Source organism: Haliaeetus albicilla, chromosome 23 (genome assembly GCF_947461875.1).
Source record: "Haliaeetus albicilla chromosome 23, bHalAlb1.1, whole genome shotgun sequence".
In the NCBI taxonomy this organism is placed as follows: domain Eukaryota; kingdom Metazoa; phylum Chordata; class Aves; order Accipitriformes; family Accipitridae; genus Haliaeetus; species Haliaeetus albicilla.
This window is the reverse complement of record NC_091505.1, coordinates 23,692,249-23,708,637: the sequence shown is the minus strand read 5'-3', so window position 1 is coordinate 23,708,637 and position 16,389 is coordinate 23,692,249. Positions and strand designations below refer to the sequence as shown.

At 42.0% G+C, this 16,389-nt stretch overlaps 1 long non-coding RNA gene across 6 annotated transcripts in view; it reads right to left on the bottom strand.

Moving 5' to 3' along the window:
- The window catches only part of LOC138690756 (uncharacterized), an 87,019-nt gene that overhangs the window by 60,103 nt on the left and 10,527 nt on the right, over positions 1-16,389 (bottom strand). For 5 of the 6 annotated variants that reach the window (XR_011329536.1, XR_011329534.1, XR_011329541.1 and 2 more), the window contains exon 2: positions 2,122-2,259. The exons of the other annotated variant lie outside the window; for it this stretch is intronic. This is a non-coding gene — a long non-coding RNA (uncharacterized lncRNA). The remainder of the gene's footprint in view (positions 1-2,121; positions 2,260-16,389) is intronic. 6 annotated transcript variants of the gene reach the window in all.

The following is a 16,389-nucleotide window of genomic DNA, read 5'->3' as shown; positions in this document are numbered from 1 at the left end:
GCGCTCTGTTCCCTGATGTCTGTCAGATTTTCAGAAGTACACATGTAAAAGCACTTGCTCTATATGCATATTGACATACATCCCAGGCAAGGATTCCCCACAAACCAATGAGGGATATGCAAAACCCTTCATCCTACACGTTTTTGGTTGTTTTTTTTTAATTACTAATTTCTAGGCCTGAACCAATTCCATTCATACTGAAAATTCCTGAACTTGCCTTTTCTGTATGCGGCAGTTGCCACCGCTCCTGCCCGTGCCAGAGAGTACAAACCTCCACAGAGGGACAAACCAGAAAAGAGGGGAGGAGGGCAAAAAGGGAGAAAAGGATCCACTTCACACTGACGTCGCACATTCATTTGTAAAGATGAAGGGTTGTTTTTAAGGATCAAAAAGAATATATTACAAGGAAGTTTATTTTAAGAATAAAATCCTGTCCCGTAGACCGAGCATTCCATAATGAATGAATTACAAGTTTTCTAAAGCCTACCACTGAAGCTGGGAACCGAAACACACAAAAAAAAAATCGAGTCAGGGAAGAAAAACAGAAGAGCGTTTCAACATCAGAACTGCCTATCCAGAAGTCTCCGTTTCTCATCATGTCCAAAGTAATTTTTCTCTGTAGAAAGACGAACTCACAAAATTACCATTCTTTTCAAAATAACCACGTAATACTTCTTTAATAACACTTTTCATTCTTACATATTTTACAGTCCAAGAATATAAACTTCTTCTTTCCATTATCTAGCGGCAGAATCATTTAATTGTCCTGGCAAGTTTACTCCTTTTGAATTATTATTTTTTACCACGATTATGAAGGAGAGCTATCTGACTGCATGCTAGAACTGCCGCATTCATGACTTGTAGACATCTGTATGATATTGAAATTAATTTCCAGCATAAAACAGTTAACAGAATAACCCTAGATAAAGGCAAGTATAATATTAATTTCATTCTTTTTGTTGTCAATGTTGTAAAGTCCATTGCTCAAGTAAAGAGCACTATTCCGAGCCAGATACAAATTAATTTTACCATTCTTCAAGTACGAATTTTAAAAGTCAACTAAAGGCTACAACAGCTTTGAAACATTTCAGTGATTGTTTTAATTACCTATCACACAGCTGTGAGACACTGCAAAAGGGAGGGGTGGAGAGAGAAGGGAGAACAACACCTGGTGTATTAGCAATTGTTTTTCTGACATAAAGAAATAAAAATAGTTTCCAAGCTCTCAGACCAACGAAAAGCTCAGCAAAGTCAACACAGATTTTTTTTGGTCAGGACATTAACGTGGTATTTTTATTCTGGGCTACGTGTTTTTATTCTGTCAATAACTACTTTCACTGTTAAATAAACCCACCAAATCTCCAAACATTAAATATATGAATTCTGACAGCTTCTAAACCTTGCTTTTCAACCCAAAGTTCACGAACACGCTACAGTAAGTTGCTAAAGGCACACGCGGGGCTTCTTTCTAGGGTCTCGTTCTCTAGCAAAAAAGCTCGCTGCGCTTTTACCGCAACTACACAAAAGAGGCATATTTTTTTGTCATTCTGACCCTTAATAGAATTGGGATCTAGAGGCTATTAGGACTTCTGATGGCCTTTGACACGCTGGCTTCCAGCACCTCAGCAATCAGTCAGTGCGGGGGTAACAAAAGGCCACTCCAATGTACAGTTGTCATCCCCACACTACATCTGTTGGCCATGCTGTTAGGAAGTGTTGACCCCATCATTTCACTGTAAACACTGCCGAAATCAACAACAACAAAAACAGAAATGAAAAAGGAAACTGGATGTCAGAAGTCAGGTCAGCACATTTTATTTGCACATGTGTCAGTAAAGATAGAAGGAATCGCTGAATTGAATTAAATCAAAGCAAACCTGCTAATTAAAACAGCTAAAATTATGTTTGTGAAGATGTGTGACTGGTTTCCTGCTTATCTGCAAATAAGCCTCCCCATAACATAAACATGTTTCTAGCTCCACTTCATTTATAATAAGTCTTTAGGCAGATTGTAATTAGTATTTTGAGTTTCTGATAGAAGATCTATTGTGCTACTGGAGAAATATTTTTCCTGACCATTAAAATACTTATTATTTCAGCTTCACTCTCAAGGGTTCTCACCTGTTCTTCTCACGCTGGTCAAAGTCTTGTATCCAATTTATCTGAATCAAATTGTTTGGGTATGTGTCTGAATACCATCATCTTCATAATGTATTGCTTGTAGTTAACCACAAATGCGGCCATTGTATTCAACTCCACCTACAAGCCAAACCAGAAATTATTACCAGTTTTGCTTGGATTTATTCTGTAGTTTGTTTTTCATTCAACGTTGAATGAACGATCAAAACGATCACGTTAGGGAGTAGAAGAACGGGGTCAAAACAGAAGTTTTGCACAAAAATGATACTATTTACAAAAATCAACTTTTTCTTTCTGTTTCACTTATTCCCAAGTTCACAATGCATAATTTTATACAAACCCAATTACATAGTTCAGTGATTTACTGGCAAAGCTGGCCAGGAGAAATTATCTGGCTTCAGCTAATGTGTATGCCTATTTACAATCAAAACAAATCCATAGAAAAATTGCAAAATGGCCACAAAATAATAATAAAAAAAAGTCAAGTCAGAAATGCCTCTGAAGTGATACAGTATGCAAGCCGAAAAAAGTTCACCTCATATTAGGATTTCACCAGATAGCCGATAAACCGTGGTTACGAGTGCGGATTCAGTCTTTCAGATCATGCACTATTTATTTATTCCAGTATTTAACTTTAAGCACGTATGGAGTTTCATTGGCTTGGAAAGCATGCTGTTTTCTTTTTGCCCTTTTCATAATTTTTTGAAGGATTAGTTTGCACAGTTAAAGGATGCATGGACTGACTTCAACAGGATTACTCAGATGTTTACAGTTACCCATGGGTTGAGCAGGTTTTTTAGATTCAGGGCTATAAGGCATTAGGCCACAGAGCTGCATGTGCATCACATTAACGAATGGCTACGCAAATTGAGTGTGATCTGATACTGGTATCTTGAACATGAAAATCGTAACCAGTAACACTGCAATAATGTCTGTGTATTACTTATGCTGACAAATACCTTTTGCTTTTGTTGAAACGTTTCTGGAACAATAAAGAATGCCTTGGGAGCAGCACAGGCTCTTTTTTATATAGTTTGTATAAAGTGAAATTTCTACGCCAAAAATATAAATGAAGCATTTATGATTTTTTAACTGCACAACAAATAATTTCAGATTATTGTATATATTTTCCCTGGAATGACCACCAGGCACAACTCCTAGTCAGAAATTTTGTTGGACGTGGCCCAGAGTTTATTTACTCACTTACCTCAAAGCAACCGCCTCCTAAAAATACATCAAATTGCAAATGTGCTAAACCCCAAATTTTGCTGTAATTGCATATGCCAGCACTAAGTCCTACATCAATAAGAAACCCCACTGATGTCAGCATGACTTGTGACAACACAAGATTTCCCTCCCCTCAGAACAGCTATAAAACTGGATCCTTGGTGAGTATATTTGAATAATGTGGATTATATATGATTAAACAGATTTGGATTAAATCACGGCAATGGGCTGTCTTATCAAGAACATACTGTCAGAACCACATTGATGTACAGTAATCAAGGTGACTTTATAGACTTGTTACAACCCAGAGCAAACTCTGATCAACTTCAGTGGAGGAGGATTCCTTTTTACTCCGCAAAGATCAGGCTGCAAGATGTAAGGAGTTAAAATGCTGCTTTCCTGATGAATAGTTTTCATGCCTTAAAATTATGATTCAGGCAACAAAGAGCAATCTTTCTTGCAGGGGAAGCCAATCTCAGCTAAACTCCTTGAGCTCTGTTTCATTCATCAGGATGGAAAATATGGCTGGCTGTGCCTTCTCCTAGCATGCAAGAAAATCTGAATAAAGGAGAACAACATCCGAATGAAGAAATCCGCCAAATCCCACCCAATCCAAGTGTGCCCTTCACCGCATTATCTCATCTAATTGTTAAAAACTGCTCTGAATACTGCTGTGAAAACTTACTTTTTATTACTACAGTTAGTCTTCATTTAACCCACAAATACAGCCTATCGTTTCTTGTATAAACATACAGTAGGGTTAACCATAAACGACAGAAACAAATTTCTCCCTCGTCAGAGTAGCGAGGATACAGCTGAGAAAAGAATTTGGTGACAGGATTCTACAAGAACTTCCAGCTAACCAGAGCTAAAGCGTTAACTCCAAAAGCTTCAGACAATTCACAGGCTGCTGCTCCAGCAGAAGGGTTTTAACAGCTTGTGGGTGCTGATACTCATCCTCGTATTTAATATGGGCAACGTTTGGCAACCATCGCTACGGAGGTCATTCTGAGGGTGGGGAGGGAAAAGACCTAACGGATATAAAAAGGCAAAAAAAAGACCCAGGCTGCCAAAGTCTGGGGGGTTGGCAGAGTAAGAGAGAGAAACTAATCGGCAGCACAGCTTTGCTGCACTGAGGCTTTCCGATTTCTGCGATTTCTCTCCTTGGATTAAGCAGCCCAGAAGTTCCTGGATCCATACAGAACATTGAAGAGAAAGAGGGAGAAAAAGCGAAAGTAACTGTAACAGGCATACTTTCCTGAAGTTTACTGCAAGAGATACATCAGCCCAAAAAGGTTTTTAGCCCAAGATACCATATAAAAATTTCAAAAGGCTTGCTGGGGGTGGAAAGTTGTTATATAATCTATTAACACTTCAAACAGTTTGTGCTGCATTCTCGCCCATACAGACATGTGTAGTAAACATTGTGCTCTGAACCTCTGGATTCACATCTGCGTTGAAGGACTTGCGCTACACAGCCAAGTTGTGGTGAAGCCACAGGTCTGGAAACTTCCTCCCCTTTAACATCCATCCCCTAAACGAGTCCCCCACCCCGTCCTCTCCTCCACCAAGGACATTTTTAGTAAGATTGCTGTGCAGCTAATTACATTACCATGGCATCCAAGTACCACACAGTCACGAGACCTACTTCTTTTAACAGCCCTTGGGTTTGTAGAGAGGAGTTAATAGGGAAACATCCTTACGTTTGGAGAGCTGAGGCACAAGGTCAAGTCGTTTGTCCGACGTCCCTGCAGAAGACGCACTGGGCAAGAAATTCCTCGCTGCGGCGTAGCTGCCAGAACGGACTAAGTGCCAAAGCAGCCGCACGACCACCTACTGAACCAACCACCGTGCCCTCAGAGCCGCTCTCGGGAGACAGTGCTGGGAGTCCAAGAGGAAAACTTGAGCAAATAGACCAAAATACCCGCTTGCCACCCGCACTCGGCAGCCTCCGGCTACGCCATCAACCCTCGCAGTAGCACCGGGCTGAACCGACGGCCCTGCCAGCTTCCCGGAGCCCTTCCTTGTGGAATCCCGGTGCCACCTTCTGCGAAGGCAAACGAGACGCTGGGGCAGCCTGCCCGCAGACAGAGATCGCCCTCCAGATGGGAGAGGTGTAGACGCCCGTGCCCAGCATCGCAAACAAATTGCTGCGGCAGACGTCAGGGAACCTGGATTTTGAACAGGGCCAACCTCACCAGCCCTCTTGTCCAGTCTTGGGGCTGGAGTTGCACTGCGTGTTATTCAGATGGTATTTCCTGACTATGAGCTTTCTGTAGAAGATGGTCTGAAATGAGCTACCGCTCGCATGGATTTCCCATGTGTCCTAACTCACATGACCGTGCCTGAAACTTGACTTGTCCGAGACAGCTACTCTGATCCCTCTCAGCTCTTCAAGAGCAGAGCACTAACTTGAAGAGCTACTTTCCCCATGCTCTTCCTCCACGCAGAACGGAATTACTCTTTATTTCTCATTCCTCCCACCAAGTCCTCCCATCTATTTCCATTTGCTTCCTCTAACAGGCTTTTTATCACATCTGTGCTACTGGAAGAGTTTAGTCATGACTTACTGCAGCCTATTGTTTATTTGCCGGTTACTGCTGTTAGGTCAGCTTAAACCGGGAAGAGTTGTGCGTTATCTTTGGTGCTGCCATCTCTCACCGCTCTGATGCTGAAACGTTTCTTCCTATACACTTGCACAGCATTTTCACCAGATAATTATTCAAAAGCAACCACAACAAAACTTGGAGTGGAGGGCTCCAGCCCCACACCTTCCCAGTGCCACCTCCAGCCACACCGCCAGCACAAGCTTTATGATGGAAACAGGCTCACCCACAGCAGTTTGACAGGCTCGTAATTTATTCAATTAACAATAAACCCACAGTACTGCTTCCTGAACCTGTCAGCCAGCTAAACTGAGACAACCAGCTGAATACTAAGATATATTCTGCCACTGAACTACCTTACTGTGTAGAGCTGAGGTCTGCTCGAATTGAGAACGGACCCCAAAGAGCCAGGAGTGAAGGACTTTGGCCAAAGGCGTAACCCACCAGACAGCTCACTTCTATGACAAAATTTGTTCAAACCTTTGCCAGAAAAACATGGACGTCACATTGTCAGTCTGCTCTAGGTTACTCAACATGCAATTCTTGCGGTAGCAGACAGAATAATTAATATAGATAACGGAATCAGTGACACATAATCATAAAAGAGAGAGCTGAAACCACAAAGGACTATGGTTTCCCTATGGCACAGCGGTATGTTTTTTTAAGCGTCCAGTCCCTTTTCAACAGTATTTTTAGAGGAACAGCAGCAGGTCAGATACAGCCATGGGTAGCCAGTGGTGGAGAGAAAGAGAGTGAAGAAAACCCCACTCCTGACCATCAGCACCTACACTGCAAGCTGCAGAAGAAACAGCTGCCTAGCTACTCATCAGAGAAGGAATTTGCCCTGATGCTGTTAGGCAAGGTAGTACTACGTGTACTCTCTCCTTCCAGAGAGATGTGGTCTTAAAAGCGTTTGTATTTAGTTCTCCCATCCCCCTAAATCTTCTCCACAAAGGACACTGTCACCACCAAAGCTCTGCAACAAGGATCGTTTATATATCTGACAACCTTTAAACCCCCAAAGAAAGGGAAAGGGAAGCAGTAAAGCTCTCTGAAGAGCTCTTTGGTGGAACAAGCAGAATTATGAGCAGCAGGAGAAATATGAGTAATTAAGACAACAGTATATCTATATCTTACAGCTGACAGAGTGAAGCTGCAAGTTAGCTCTGGGCAAGATGTTAGCAGAGGAAAGAACTGAGCAGACTGTTTCTAATGTTCTTGTTGAAAAGCCAGCCCAGGAAAAAGGCTAAAGGGACAATTTCATTAAAAAGAAGGAAGTAGGTTGGCTTAAGAGAGCGGTTAGATGCAGACTTGTAACATTAAAGGAACAGGTCAACAGCTATCTGTAACAAGACAAGTAATCGTTTGGGGAGTCAGCCAATGTGGCACTCTTGCCATTCTTAAAAGAAAACGCTCTTAAATTATCTATCGGCGGGTTATACAGAAAATTAAAGCTGCAGAACCGCACCACGGCACAAAACGAAGCACTGGGGTGGATGGGGGCTGCAGGAGAGCGAAGGCGACCGAGCCATGACGTCTTCATCAACGAGCGGCCCAAAACAGTGGCCGGTTTTAGGCAGCCAACACTCGCCCGGCGCCGGCGCGGCGGCCGGGACGCGGCGTTGGCTCTCGCCCGTGACCTGACCATCACGTCCCCGCGGCAGCCGGGGCGTGAGGACGCGAGCGGACGGGGCCGTGCCGTCGGGGCCGGATCCGCTCCCACGCCGCGGTTCCTCTGACAAGTGCATAAACTCGATTTCACTCCTTCCTCCGGCCCCGGCGCTCGGCACGCTCCGACGATTCCCCAGCTGGCAGGACGGCCCTTTGTGGCTACAGCAGCATGGTTTATAGCAGCCCCGAGGCTGTGTTTTCCATCTAGTATATATAAGTGAATTAGTGGAAAATTTGAGCTTACACAAATCACAGAGCCGGCGCACAGTTTGTCATGGCCAGGCAGCCTTTTCTCAGGGCTGGAGCAGCAGTAATGAGGTGCAGTAAAGAAACTGCAGGCTGCATCCATGGTTCCTGTGTTACAGCTGGGTTTAGAGCTGCGAAGAGAAGTGCTGTTAGACGAGAGGGGGAAAAAAAAGACCGACAACAGCTCCCATATCTACATAGATCGAGCGTACGGCCGGCGCGGTCACCTGGGGCTTGCATCCAAAAAAGATCGATGCAGGGATATTCGGAAAGAGCAGCCTTCCTCCCTCGCCTCCCAGGCTCCATCTGCGTGAAGGAGGAGATGGGAATTAAACGGAGTGCAATATTTGCACTGGAGAAATGGCAGAGGGGTTGCTCCAAATTTACATGATTGTAAACAAGAGCAGTATTTGTCCAAATGATAAGAGCTGTGGCAAAGGCAGAGCCAGAGGGCACCGAATGAGGGTCACCAGCTGCAACTGCTGTTGCCACCCAAGAAGAAGAGCTACACGTCTGCAGCAGGGTGGGAGACAGAGGAGGTTGGGAGGTGCCAAAATCTCTGGCTACACTTCTCAAGCGATCGCCCCGGTACGCCTCTCACGACATTTAGGACATCCAAGTTGCTAGCCACGCTCTGGCCAAGCGCCCCAGCAGCTACTCATTCCTGCCATTCCTCTCTTGATTTGCACCTACAAGTCCCAGCCCTTCTCAAGCATTTGTGTGGCCTTATCAACAGCGACAAAGCTAATTTACGTTAAAAGTACACCTGGAACACATGCTTCACATGTGAAGCACAGCGTAGGTATTCCCTATCTTTTTTCCTTTCCTACTTTCTCGGCCTGCGCCGCAGTGAGCGATGGATCGTGCCATTCCTGCCCACCGCATCACTTATTTGGTGTAGAGAGTCTGAAGCGAAGGGTTTTCTTGCTACAGACTATTGTCTGCCATTTTCTCTACTATAAAGAAGGATGCGTGCCTGTGCGAGGAGCCTGCGTCGCCCTTTCCTACAGAAGGCTGAGAGGAGGCCTGCTCTCTGCATATTTCAAATCACAAACTCTAATGGCTCCTTAAAATACACACTTATATTCAGCCCATAAATCAAAATAGATAGTCAAATCCTGCTTATAGATCTAAATCCTTCTTACACTCTTGTGTAGCTCCATTATGTACCTAAGGTGTCACGCTGCCTATATATTTCTGCCTCCAGCTTCAGCCACATCCTAGCACTGATTGAGAGCACCAGAGTGTGTAGCCTTTAAAAACTCAAAGATTTCTCACTTTCCTGAGCACTAAAATGCACCTACAATTAGGAAAAATGGCCTCCTGTCATTCTGTTGACTTGCCAATGAGTTTATTTACTCACTCGTCCCGCAGAGCAATTGTTTCGCGGAAATGCAAAAATGCTTAATATTCCACCGCAACGCCAGGCAGAGGTACCCGGGACTCACCCCTGTGCCAAGCAAAGACAATCACAAGGCTGAAACCGCTCATCAGCTGCTTTTCATATAAAGGTGAGCATCTTTACAATTCTTTGAGATATATATTGTTAGAAAGCGAGCTCAGAATTTCATATTATTATCATATGATAGACGGCATTCCTTTGGTAAAGGGTCAGGGATCAGGAAGACAAGAAAAATAAGGAAATAAAACCCAGCAACGGTCAGATCTTTAGCTGGCATAATTGGACACCGAAGTCCTCGGAATTGTGTCCATTAGCAGGAGTGGGTGATCTGACCCATATGCTTACCACTTTCAAGTATAAAGATTAAAACAACACGCCTAACAGCAGAAATGGGTTATATTACATTTCAGAGAGGCTTGGGTTGCCTAAAATTCGGGAGAAATTTTCAGCCTGCCATCATAAAGACTTCAAGGCTGTTTACCCAAACTTCTCAATAGCTCCTTCTAAAAAAGGATGATGAGCAACCATGTTCAGTAACACAGATTTTTAATGTAATCTGTTTATAGTTTTAGAACAATTTCCAGAATAGAACATTTTTTAAATGTCCTGAGCCTTTAGCATTCTCACTTTGATCATCTCCCATCACGTTATGGTTCAGAACAGAACGTGATGGAGCCAGGCTAACGAATCTGCCAGAAATGACATCAGAAAGCCAAGTGACCTGAAAAAAAAAAGTGCTCTATTTGAGCACCATGCTCCTCTTGAACATTTTCTTTTTTCTTTTTCTTTTTTTTTTTTTTAATACATTTTAATTAATGTTTTACTTTCACTGGATTTATTTTGCTTGCATGAAAGCTCGGAGCTTGTTCTTAGAAAAAACTCCTATTGAAAACAAAAGGAGCCTTATTTGACCAAGGGAAGACTGTAGGAGGTCCTCAGATAACAATAGCTAACAATTCTTTTTGGGGTTGAACAGTTTAAATAACGAACACTTTCTTAGGAGGTTAACTCTAAATAATAATTGTGGGTTTTGTAGCCTGTGGAGGGGAGAGATTGGTCTTTGACAGAGTTTATATTACTAACCTGATGCGAGCAGACAGCTGCAAAAATGAAGTGATATCAGTGATAAAAATATTCTTTCTACGTTTAGGCAGGAGGAATTCCATAGCAGCAAAGGGCAAATCCCGCCGGCCTCCGTGCACGCAAGCAGTCCTTACACATGAAGACAGGCACTGACTGACATGGCACTACTGATCAGTGGACATCCTGGCATAGGATGTATTTACTTTAAATATTTTTTAACACTTCACATTAAATTTCGCGTATGTGGCTTGCATTCCTTTTTAAAACCTGAGCTACACAATAGCATTTATTGCCCTTTTAATTCAAGCCCTGTTACAACTGGCAAATAACTTGGTTAAAAAAAAACCAATGTTGTAATGATAGCCCCCCCCCCTTCTATCTGATGTAGAAATAGATAATTTCTAGTACTAAAAGTGATTAAATTTGGTGCATTTCCAACTTGTATTTTAACAATGCATGGCCTCCTGAATTGCTGCATAAATATTAATAGACAGCCTGATATGGAACTTTTGCCCGTAATGCCCTTGGAGAACCATAATCACAGCAAGTGGAGCAAAGGAGATGAGGGAGCACACCGAAGACGGTGGCTCTGTCCCCCTGCTTCACAGAACTACCCTAGGTCAGGCACTTTCCATGCAGTATCACAGATGAGCAGTATCTCAAAGCCCAGACTTTGTCTAGCAGGAGATGAAAATCCTATAGATATTAATCTGCCTGATACTCATCTGAAATACAACAAAAAAATTTCCATTGATACCAAGAGGAGCTACACTGATTTTTCTCCAAATTAGCCAGACAATTTTTGACATAGTGTGCTTTTAAATTGCAGCTGCAGATGTTTACTACTCTAATCTCCTCCAAAATTATTATATAGCATTCATCTACCTGAATTTCATCCCTCTACTAGAACCTCATTAAAAGTCACGATCACTCCGGCTACTTTTTAAAGGAGGCCAAGCGCCTACAGATGCCCCAAAGTCATGCTCAGCCTTCTTGAAAATTGGCCAATTATTTAGATCCCTAAATACAGGCGTTGGGGGCTGAAATTCCGGATATCCTTTTGGAAAACCTTTTTGGGCAGCCTTTCTGATCTGCTGTAAACCACGTTTCTGCTTTCTGAGAAGAGGACACTATTGATTTTTGTCGCTCTAGTGCAAGAACCTCACTTGAAACCTCAAAATACTGGCAGTAAAAAGTGCAAGGAGAAAAGATTTCTGTTTGCAAACACCTATTGCACAGCTGTATTTTGGACACCGGTGGACTATGCTAAGGGTTAAGTTAATTTAACTTTCACCAAGTTAGAAAGCTATGAAAGTTTAATCACAAATGAACTCCAGCAGGCCGTTTGGTAGCGCACAGACAAATGTTCTCATTTTTATTCTTTATAGGCAGTGCTCAAATCATCATAAACCATATTTAAGGAGGGAGAAATTTCATGAGGGGAGGGAGCTGTTTTATATGATAGAATAAGAGAAAAAAGCAACTCACTGTTTTAAAATTTAAATCCAACAAAATTACCAGAAATGCTGCTGGAAACAGAACGCTGAGAATTCATTATTTTGTTTCAAAGTTAGTTTATCATAAATCTGCCCTCTGACACGTAATAACTAGTAACGTTTCGAAGGTTATTTGATAGTAAGTTCAACAGTGTAGGTGACTGAACATGTGAGCTGCATGATAATGAGTCCCAGGGGAAATCAGGCTTTAGGATGCAGGGTGAAGCATCCCTAGGCTTGTATTCAAATGGAAAAAACATATTCAAAAGTTTATTGTTTATCTCCTAAGAACATCAAATAATACACAGTCCTTCGAATCAAATGCATAAAGCACGCTAGAGAACTATTTGCTGGGGGAAAAATGCCTGATTTGATCCAAATTCAAAAAAAACTAATAGCTTGTACACTGAAATGCATAGAGTGATTTTGATATAAAAAGTGGAGGGGAGTATTTCGGTTTGTTCTTTTACAGAACTAAAAGGCATGGCAAGTCATTTTGCTCTTGCATCAGACTCTAGAAAGAGGAGCTCGAGAGCATTAAAACTAGTTGTTTTCAAATCCTCTGCGTTTCAGTACAATGGAGTTCTTTAAGTGTGACAAATACAAATTGCGCTCCTCATCCTGAATTTCATTTCCAAAGTACGTTGGCTGTAATTGATTAATTCGTAGTGTACAAACTAATTTAAAGCCAATAATGAGAACAAAAGATTTTATTTTTCAGCAAGGAGGTGTGGTACGTACACCCCACTCCAGCAGTATAACAGAGCCCCACCTCTCAGCTCGTTAGGCTCTCAAATAACGAGCCTGATGCTGCCCTTGCCAAAGTCAATGGTAGTTTTGTCATTAGCGGTGTCGGAAAAGCACGCGAGACGGAACTTTTTTTATATATAAACTCTTCCGTATCGCAAATGCCGAGGGCAGGGGCATTCCGAGCCCGTAACTACCTGGCCGCTGGCATCCCGCCACCCCACCGTGAAGCGGAGATGGACGGGATGGGACGGGATGGGAGGACCAACGCCATGCCCCCGCACGCCGGCTCGCTCACCGCTCACCAATGCCTTGGCATTGCCCGTCTGCGGCTCTAGTATTGCTGCTCTCCTCCAGCCTGCGCCTATTTCTACGGAACGTGGAAAAGTTGGCGGAGGAGGCATTGCGTTGGAGGACCGTTGTTGAGTTTGGGTGTATCGTGGAGAACTCTGCTGCCGAATTGCCAGCTTACAATGAGAAAGAGCTCAGCTATTGAAAGTGATCACACGTGACTCACGCCGTTTAGGTGCACAACCGTACCTGTCAAGCACGCTGGCTGCCTTCTTTTAACGTAGTTACATAGCCCTCTCTGTATCAAGAGGTTGTTATTTCATAATGCATTTTGGACAGTGAGAACAAAATTAGACTTTACTTTCAAGGTATCTTTCAATAACCAAAATCCATTTTCCGTACATCTTTTTAAATTGTCCTCCTTTCTTAAATTCGTTACTTAAATTGTTCCATACCCTATACTTAAGCGGTGAAAAGTTATGCAGCATATATCTTACTTAACTCCACTCTATCAGTCCTAACTCTTAATATTATGATGGCTTTTTTCAGAAATGTAACTGGCAGAGGTTTACTGACACACCACAAATCCCGATTACTATTAAAACTCTAAATTCTATATTGACGAAAATCAGAGGTTGAAACGCTCTTATCTTGACAAGCTCTAAAACATCCAATGAACGTTTGTTTATTCGCTTACTGTATTAGTATATATTCCCAACATGGCCACTTTCCGTACCTTAACTTTGGGAAAACAACAGCATTTAAATATGCATCAAAGGCAAAGATAAATAAAAGCAAGCAAACAGGCAATAATGCTGTCTAAAATGCTTTTTACTATTCTTAATAAGGAATTACTACCTAGAAGACGACCGAACCCAAAAACTAGCACGATCTCCAAGAAAAGATACTTAGAATAGACAGCAAACTTTCCAGCTTCATTCCTTGAAATATTGTATTACCCTCCGTTCAACTTTTGTGAATGTTTATATGTGTAAGATGCACTGAGAAAATTAGAGCTATGTTAAAATACGAAAGACATGAAAAACAGCCACGGAGCTATTAATACAAATATTAAATAAGAACGGTCTAAAACAGATCGGTCTTGAACTTTTATTATTATTATTCCAGAAAAGAGTTAAAAATGTACGTTCCTAGCCGAAGTTAGTTCTGCCCGGTGCTGTGATGTTACAACGTCCGTAAATCAGTGCGCTCCTTTTCCTGTCAAGCATAAAGCTCCTGGCTGCCGGTTATCGGAGGTATTTGCAGATCCACACCGAGTGACTCTACTCGGGGTCCGTCCTCTGTGTGGTCTTTCAGAACTGTCGTTATCAGCTTTCTGTTTATTATTGTGCTCAGTTTAAAGGGAATTTGCCAAGTGATCCCTGGACTCCAATCTTTAGGCCTGTTGTCAGGACAAATTAATTTCTGTGGAAACCCACTGTGCCTCAGATACCATCTAGGAAATGTAGGATTAATGGAGTCCCTGTACAACAAGCTTTGTAGTGCGGCTGCTGGGGGAAGGGACCGACTCTTGGAAGGGAGGAATAACAAAAATAAAGCCCCTGCACTTTGGGTTAGTTTGGGGGGACTTCACATTTTTTTGTATTACATCAACTCACAGCAATAATATTTAAAATAGAGTGGAGGAACTGAATATGAGCAGGCAACTTTTTAACAAAAAGAACAGTGAATGGAAACTATATTGCCAAAGGTGAAGGACCTGAGGTCTAATTATCAATATTTTCTGTTTTACATGCTCAAGCCAATCTCATCAGTAGGTAAAAACAGGATATTAAAAGAAACAGTCTCCCATGAATCTTCATAGAAAATAATGAAACTCAATACATGATCTTTTGGAAAAGGGGTATTAAAGCTGGATTTCCTATGGGGCCGGGTCATTACTATGTTAGCTGGCATTTGAGGCTCTTTTTTCAAAACGCACGTTATTTCATGGTTAAAAATGTTCAACTGCCACTGTTCTTGCAATAAGTCTACTTAAAAAAGACTTCCCTGCCTAGAAAAAAGAAGTAATTATTTTTTTTAGTGATGCTAAATTAGAGCTGAATTTAGAGCTGTAACAGGTAAAGCAATGTTTTCCCCTTATGTTTTTCCTTTGTCCAGAGAAGAGAAGAGAAGAGAAGAGAAGAGAAGAGAAGAGAAGAACACTCCGATACATTTTTATCGATGCTTTCTCATTTTCAGGAGGATGGCTCTGCCCATGGTTAGATATACAGGTTTAATAACTTACAAATTGGGAATTCTTACCCTTACTCTTTTCCCTCCAAAGATAAATCAGTTGATAATATACAGGACAAAGATAGTAGACACAGAGGTCCACATTCTGTATTGAATTACATCCTGTGACTCCCCTGTGGAATCGGCGAGTTGTAAATCAGTCCCAAAGTTAGCCTAAAATAGCACCAAAACACCTACTGGATCACAAAAAAAAAAAAAAAAAAAAAAAGACAACACTCCTTTAAGGTCAAATGCTCTAAGCAAAATTTGACTTTCTACCATGGTGTTGCTACGATATTAAACTGTTAATAGCAGTGCTAATTTTGCCACAGTGCATTGCTAGCGCACTTCTAACACCTTATAAGCTTGGCAGATGCAGATGCTGAAGCTGCAGCAGAAAACTCCTTTAACATCTCTCTCCAGTTTGCAGGCTGCTTTGCCTTCAGAAGGCAAAAACAGGACCATTGCAAGAATTCGTGGGTTTTATGTGATATCCCATTTTGTTTGGAACAGCGTTTGTGGAGAGGATTCATTTTGGGAGATTATTTTACTGATCTTAAGGTCACCTGCATATGAGAACTACTTTCTTTTTATTAAATATTCCAAACGAGTGTACTCTTCCCTAACTAAAACATTTAATCTTGAGAGACTTTTTATATGCCAATTTTTACTAATACAGAAATTCAATTAACTCCATAATTATGAACACAATTACCATTGAGCGCTACATGTGATTTGGTGGTAGCAGCTACATGGCACACGCATACACTCTGTTTTATGATTTAAAACTTATAGTAGTAATAATAATAATGGACAAAAATTCCCAAAGATCATTCTTATTCTTTGGGTTGCATGCACTGTTTTACGGATACAATTTTTAAATATGCTGTTCACATTTTGGCAATGAAGTGTTTAATTGCAGTAAGCATGTTGTTTGCAAGCAGCGGGCTGAATTCCCAGCTGACAGAAAGTCACCCAAACTGGGACAATTTACCTTAAGTGTCAGCCTGGCCCCATTAACTCATTCTGCGACAAACTCAAACCCACAGCAAAGGCGGTAAACGGAGGCCCAGTGATTTATGCATGGAGGGGTGGGAGGAAAAAAAAAAAGGACGTTAATTTTGGGGGGTTTAGGACTGAGGTGGCTGAAAGAAAAGGTCAGGAGCGCGGTCGGGATGCAGTCTCACGCAGGGAAATGGAGAGTTCAAGGTGGATTTTGGTGCGCTCGGTAGGCAGACGGCACGTG